Genomic DNA, 7,849 nt, shown 5'->3' with positions numbered 1-7,849 from the left:
AATCTCTGAGGCTTAAGGTCTAAGCTTTGTTCTAGAACTAAGGTCATGTGATCTCAGGGCACTCCCACAAAGTATCACTGGGCTGGATTATACCATTGTGGCTCTCAAGGGTTATCCCAGTCCACGGACTGTTGCTTACACTTTTTAGCTACCCCCTTCCCTCCCTCTCACCACACATAACTCTCTGATGCTGAAGTCCTTGCATATACATCTGGATTCCATCCTTCTTTGCATAACAGCCGTGTCGATGTCTGATTAGTTAACACAAGACGACACAGAAGGGAGCTGAAAGCCCACTGTTGCAGTAAGAGGGGCTCGCCTTCTCCCATTGCCTTGAGATCTCAATCAAAGTCCTACCATTATAATTCCCATTTATATCTCCCATTACCCTGGGATTCTCCATATGCCAACTCCTATTAATGCAGCACCATACAAAGTTCTACAAGAGGGCTCCCTGCTCGGAGGGGGGCCCTTTACAGTCTAAAACTTGGAGACAAGGGGGCCCAGAAGGAAAAGAGAGGGAAAGAATCTGCCTGCCTTTCAGTGGAAGGGGCTCAGGCCATTTTAACAGGGGAGGGGGAAACTGACAGTACCATCCTAAGTATTGCACTCATCTAAGTTCATTGACATTTAAAGCTCTGGCAAATAAAGGTCTAGAGACAGTACTCTCTCAACTGTTCAGGGAACCGAGGGGTCATTTCGTAGAAAAAGAGCTGGAGGAACTCATTAGCATAACCTATTAGCATATGCCACACCCCTTGCCATCACTGGAAGTGGGTCATTAGCATAACTGATTTGCATATGCCACACCCCCTGACATCACCTATCCTGGCTGTTTTGGACCCAATCCTGGCCATTCAGGGCCGAAATTGGGTCCAAAACGGCAAAAAGGGGCTGAAAATGACTGAAAAGGGGCCCAAAATGTTCACGACTGGGCCGCTGCTGAGTGGTCCACCACCTGTCAGAGGCCTGATCCGGGCCGTTTCGGCCCCAATTCAGGCTGAAACGGGCCCAAAATGGCCGAGGCCACCTGACGTGACCTCTTTGGGGAACTGCCGGAACTGCGTTCCAGCGCGTTCCCCCGCGAAATGAGCCCTGAGGGAACCCATTTCACAAAGTAGGAGCTACAACAGAAAAGGCAGGCGATCCAGTTGATGTCAGGTGGGCTTCCTTATGTGGTAGGGTTGCCAGGTCCCTCAAGTCTCCCAGCGGGAGACTGGGACGCTGGCTCCTACTTCATTGGGGGCTGTCCTTGTTGTGCCCACATGCATGCACAAAGCATGCGTGCATGCTCCCGGTGTGCATGATGACATCACTTTTGACATCATCATGCAGGGAGGAAGGGCAGAGAACGTGGGCAGCTCTCCGTGTCTCTCTCACTGCCGCTGCCGCCGCTGCACCCCTTGTCCTTGCCGGCACGGGCAACACACAGGCAGCGGCAGCAGCAAGAGAGCTTGCACGCGCCGCGGCCGCTGCTGCCCCTGTGCTGCCCGCACTGGCAGGGATAAGGGGCGCGGTGGTGGCAAAGACGAGAGGTGGTGGCAAAGGCTGTGGCCACCACAGCTCGCTCTCTTGCTGCTGCTGCGCCCCTTGACCCTGCTGGCGCCGGCTACAGAGCACGGGCGGCAGCGGTGGCAGTGAGAGCGGTGTGCTCTTGCAACTTCCACCTGCTTTCTCTCTGCCACCACTTGCTCTCATGGCGCGGGAGCGTGCCCCACACTCAGGGGTGCGCTGTGCCACCCAGGGAGGGGGTACCCCAGGGATTGCCCCCCCCGCTGGCCAGGTAAGCGGGTGCAGGGGAGGGAAGGTGGGATCGGGAGATCCCCCGCCCCAAGCGGGGGGATGGGAACCCTATTATGTGGGGGAATAGACAGCAGGTGACAGGCTCAGGATGGTGGTTGGAGCATGAGGATATATAGGAGGAGGCAGGCCTTTAGCTCTCTGGGTCCTAGGCCATAAAGGGCTTTAAAGGTCACAAACAGCACCTTAAACTGGACTTCGAGACAGACCGGCAGCCAATGTAGCCGTTTTAAAATAGGCAAGCTATGTTCCCATCTGCTAGCCTCTGACAATAACCAGGCTGCCACGTTCTAAACCAACAGCAATTTCTGGATTGTCTTCAAGGGAAGCCCAATGCCAAGCGCATTACAGTAATCCAACCACGAGGTTACAGAAGCATGGATCAGCGTGGCCAGAGCAGATGTCTAAAAAGGGTGAGTGTTGGTGAACCAGAAGCAACTTTTCAAAAACCAAGGTTGGGTTCCCAAGCTCTTAGCCTGCTCTGCACATGCCACATCCACTTTGTCTACTATTAAGGTTGCATGGGGGGTGGGGGGAAATGTCCTGTTCCTTTAACAGAGCCTTAATGGAATATTACTCACCAGGGGATGTGCACATAAAATATCTAATAAGAGGGAGAACTGTTTTTGCCAGGCGTGTTGGCAACCCTATCCACAACAAGTGGAGCAAGTCTCTCTAAGGGCCTAAGTACAAGTGACAGTGGCCATGGGTCCATGCTGTGGCTGCCGATGCCCCAATCGCACATGCGGTATGGTGGTCCCAGGATCTGTGGTGTTCACCCCTATGCACCTTTCCAGGGACCAAAACAGTCCCCTCCACTGCTGTTTCAGCACCTGAAAAGACATATGGGGGGAGGGACATGAGCTCTTGGGCCACCCCATTTACAATCCAGATAGGGGCCCAGCACCAATTTTTAAAGAGCTACAACTGCTTTTAAAATGGCAGAGGCCCACACTTGTAGTTTATCTCTAAGACCTAAACTAGCTATAACATCTAAGAAATGGTTACCAGGGAGATTTGCAGTCCCCTCATGATATTTTCCTGAGCCGAAATGGCCCCAGTGGGGCATTATTCGCCCTATTGCAGGATTGCATGGGCACAGAATACTTGTATGTTCAGTCCCCTGATGGAGACATAACACCCTTGGGGCTGCTTCCTGTCAGTGGGAGAGAGGCTTCTCCCCCCCCCCCGCCCTGCACTGCGGTCCCAATGCAAACTGTGCCCCAACCATGTCTCTGAACTGAGCCCCCACAGGGAACTTGTAGCTGCAAAGCTCCATGGTGGCCATAAGTTAGATGTAAAAACTCAGGCTCACCTGAGTCTTGTCTGGATTCATCTTCAGTGTGTTCTGCCTTATCCACCTGACCATAGTCTCAAAGCAGCAGTTCAGAGCCAAGGGGGACACACCTGGAGGCTTAGATAATGAAATATAGGCCTGGGTATCATCTGCATATTGATGGCACCCAACCTCCAAGCTCCGGATTATCTCATTTAGAAGCCTTGTATAAACATCGAAGAACGCAGGTGAGAGAATAGAACCCTGTGGCACTCCACAAGACAAATCCTGTCCCCCCACATCTTGATTCTGCTTCTTTGGTGCAAACTCTTTCACTGATCACAAAAAAATACTGAAACCAGCAAAGAAGTGCACTTCTCAAGACAACTCCATGTTCCAGTGGATGGATAAGAACGGAATGGTCAGCTGTGTCAAAGGCCTCCGATAGATCCAACAATATCAACAGGGAATTATTGTCCCTCATTCAGCTTTAAATAAAAGATCACCCGTCTCCATTCCAAATCCAGACCTGAAGCCAGACTGGCAGGGGTCAAGGGCAGATGGCTCATCAAGAATCCCTGGAACTGTTCCACACCACCACACGTTCTATTATCTGCCCCAGGAAAGGTAAATTGGCCACCTCATCCATGGCCAATCAAAAGGTTTTTTTAAAAAAGCCAAGTTCTAATAACTAGACATGGGCACGAACCACCCCCCCAAAAGAACCATGGGGTTCGTGGTTCGTGGGTTTTCATGGACCACAAACTGGGGCAAATTCCTGAACCAGTTCGTGGTTCGTGGGGTTTAAATGCCCTTTCTGGCTGCTTAGCAGCAGGGAAAAGGGCATTTAATCGTTTAAAGGGCCCTTTTGTGCCGCTTGCAAGCAGCAGGTCCCTTTAAACTATCAGCTGGCAGGTGGCAGAGGGGGAGTCCCCCCTGCCAGCTGATAGTTTAAAGGGCCCTGCTGCTTGCAAGGGTTAGAGTTTAAATGGCCAAATGAACCAGTAGACCTGTTTGTGGAAGTTCGTGGAAACGAGCTTCCACAAACCACTGGTTCGCAAACCACGAACCGGCCTGGTTCATGCGTGTTTTTTGGTTCATATTTAGGTTCGTGCCCATCTCTAACTGCCTTCTTTAAAGTTTTGTCCGCAGAAAATCTCAGAGTCGGCCAAACTAGACATTACGTTTTACACAAGTTCACCATGAGGTCTTGCAACTATGCTGCAGTGGAGAGTGGCAGAGCAGAAGCTCCATTCGGAAAACCACAGGGGCTTGATTTAGATTGGAATTCTGAATCAGGTCCCTGCGGCACTTCTAAATGGAGCTATCACCAAGAACTTGCAGTTGCAGCATGGTTGCACAAGTCCCTGTGGCAAACTCATGTAAAATCTAACATCTAACTTGACCCTGAATCGCTGCATCCCCTTCATGGACTAGACATTACACTTCACTTGTGGCCACCATGGGACCTTGTGGACACACAGCAGGTGGAAGTTCCCTGTGGGAACTCAATCTTGATGCACCACTAGGGTCTGAGTTGGAACAGAACTGCAGCATGAGGGGAGGAGGGATTTCAGCCACACACACACACTTGGGTTGCCAGGTCCCCTTACCTTCCCCTGCTGCGAGGGGAGAAGATCTAGCATCTAGCTCTTGCCTCCTTCTTGTCTTCTTTACATCACTTCCAGTGATGTCACTTCTGGTGATGGCACCGCGTAGGTGCAGGGGTGCAGCTGCTTCGCAGAAGGCTGATTTGGGCGTCAAGTGGGCCCAATTTGGCCCATTTGGGGCCCAAATCGGCCCACAGCAACACGCAGGAGTGCTCTCGGAGCAGCACAATTATGTCAGTGATGTTGTTATGCCACCCTGGGAGTGCACCTGGGAGGCCCATTCCCATGCCTTCGTCTCCTGTCAGCCCCGTAAGTGGAGGCGGGGGGGACAGAGAACCAGCTCATTGTGATTGAGTTCTCACAAGGCCCTGCGACAGCCCCCAGTTAGGTGTAACATCTAGCTTGGCCCTGTTCCATCGGGGCACTTAAGGGTGGATATTTCAATCTCCGTGTTTGCAAAACAGTCCAGCCTATCTGCTTAGAGAAATTGGAAGAATAAAGAAAGCTGGTATGAAAGAGGAAAGGAGAACACCGCCCTGTAATCAGCAACTCTAATCTCTAATTGCTAGATTCATGGCACTGTAATCAAGGGATCTGCCAGCTGAGAGAGCCCATTGCTGAGTCACCACCAGCCCTCTTCTGGGAAGAATATTAAAGCTAAAAATAGGGTCTAGGGAAAGTGTGCTTAGTTATTTAGTTATTTAGAAAACTTACATGTCACCTTTCTAGAAATCAGCTCAAGGCAGTTCTTGAGGTTAAAAAAATACAATACACTCTTTTAAAAAGAATCACAAGAAAAATTAACAATATTAAAACAAACCAAGAGCCTAAAAACAGCACAAATGTTTGTTAGCAGCCTAAATGATATCCATAAAATAGCCCTCAGGCTAGAAGCGTAAAAACTGTTAAAAATATGTTGAAAGGTTAATTCAAAAGTCTGGTTAAAAAGAACTGTTTGGGGCCAGCACAGTAAAATAAGCACCAGGTAAGATTCAAAGGGGAAAACATTCCAAAGCCACCACTTAAAGAGCCCTGTCTGTAGTTCCAGAGGAGTTAGCTGTGTTAGTCTGTAGTAGCAAAATAGGAAAGAGTCCGGTAGCTCCTTTAAGACTAACCAACTTTACTGTAGCATAAGCTTTTGAGAACCACAGTTCTCTTCATCAGATGCAAGAGAACTGTGGTTCTCGAAAGCTTATGCTACAGTAAAGTAGGTTAGTCTTAAAGGTGCTACTGGACTCTTTCCTATTCTGTCTGTAGTTGGCACTCACCTCAACTCTGCAGGTGGGAACACAGGGCCAAACAAGACATGACTGTGTCCTTGTGGCCACCTTGAGGATGCCGCCACTGCCATTTTAAAGTCATTTTAAATGTTGCAATGGTCCGATTAGCAGCACAGCAGGCCGAGGAACTCTCCTCCTTCCCCCCCCCCCCGAGCCCCGTACTTTATCAAGTGCCAAACGGTTGCCGCCTGGATGTTTTGGAACTTGAAAAGCCCAGGGAGGAATAAGGCAGCAGTGGCCTCATGGCAACAAAAAGGATGCTGTCATGTCTAGTTTGTCCCAGGGCTTAGGAGGAGGATCTTAACTGATTGGCAGGACACTAAAGGAGCGGGCAATCCTTCAAGTACCCTGGCCCCAAGCCATTTAGGGCCTTAAAGGCCTTAATGTCAGTGTGATATAGTGGTTAGTGTGTTGGACAAGGATCTGGGAGACCCAAGTTTGAATCTCCAGTCTGCTGTGAAAGCTTGCCAATTGAACTTGGGCCAGCCTAACCTACCTCACAGGGTTGTTCTGAGGATAAAACGGAGGAGGGGAGAACAATGTAAGCCATTCTAGGTCCCCGTTGGAGAGAAATGCAGCATGCAAATGAAGTGTATAAATAAACCAGCTCTTTGAACTATGCCTAGAAATTAGATGGGCAGCGAGTGCTGCTAGTTTGGTATAGGCATGTTACAGTCCCCGTATCTGGCACACATAGGGATCCCATTTCTCCCCCGCTTTCACCCTCCATCCCTCACCTCCACTTACCTGGCCAGCGGGGGAGGAAGGCACAGGAATGGGCCTTGTGGGCACACTCGCAGGGTGGCGCAACAATGTCACTAGAGTTGCCAGGTCCCTCTGTCCTCTTGTCGGGAGGTTTGGGACCTGGCACTTACCTTCTGCTGCTCCAGTTCAAACCCTCGCACATGCATGCTCCAGCACTGACATGATGACATCACTTACGGAAGTGACACCACCACGCCAGCTGTGGGGTGCCGTCACTTCTGTAAGTGATGTTGTTGTGCCGGCTGCGCGAGCACTCCTGTACTCCACAGAGCTCCGAGTTGGCCGGTTTGAGGCCCAAATTGGCCCCAAACAGAGCGTAGGGATGTTCCCGCGGCCACTTATGGAAGTGATGTTGCCGCACCGGGTGGGAGCGCGTGCACAGCTCGTGCTCCTGAGGTGCGTGCTGGTGGTGGGCAAGCTCCGGGAGTTAGTCCCCTCCCATCAATCGCTAGGCAATCGGCGGACAAGGAGACAAATTCCAGGGAGTTTGCCCGCCACTGGCGGGCACCTGGGAACCGTAAATGTCACTGATGTCATCACGCTGCCCTGAGAGCACTCCTGCACTTTTCCACAGGCCAATTTGGGCCCCAAATGGGCCAAATTGGGTTTGTTTGAAGCCCAAATCGGCCTATTGAGAAGTGCAGGAGCACTCTTCCGCCTGCGCAGTGACGTCACCAGAAATTACGTCCTCATGCAGCTGCAGGAATAAAACATTACAAGGTGAAGAAGGAGGCAAGAGCCAGATCTTCCCCACTCCTGCTGGGAGGGGAAGAAGACCTGGCAACCCTAGGCCCACAACAACCTGGCCACTGCATTTTGGACCCACTGAAGTTTGTAAACAGTTTTCAAAGCCAGCTCACATAAAGCGCATTACAGGAATCTAATCAGGATGTGATCAAAACATAGACTACTGTGGCCAGATTGTGCTTTTTGAGGAATGACTCTAGTTGATAAGAGCTGCAACTTGCCACAGAAGAGATGTGAACTTCCACCCACCCACCGTGCAGGTCAGGATCCAGCAGCACCTCCAACCTACAAACCAGCTCTGCTACTTACTTATGCCCCATTTCTCTCCCTAGTGGGAACCCAAAGCGGCTTACATCATTCTGCCATTTACT

Source organism: Eublepharis macularius, chromosome 5, assembly GCF_028583425.1.
Source record: "Eublepharis macularius isolate TG4126 chromosome 5, MPM_Emac_v1.0, whole genome shotgun sequence".
Taxonomy (NCBI): domain Eukaryota; kingdom Metazoa; phylum Chordata; class Lepidosauria; order Squamata; family Eublepharidae; genus Eublepharis; species Eublepharis macularius.
The sequence above is the reverse complement of the archived record's forward strand: the minus strand, read 5'-3'. Positions refer to the sequence as shown.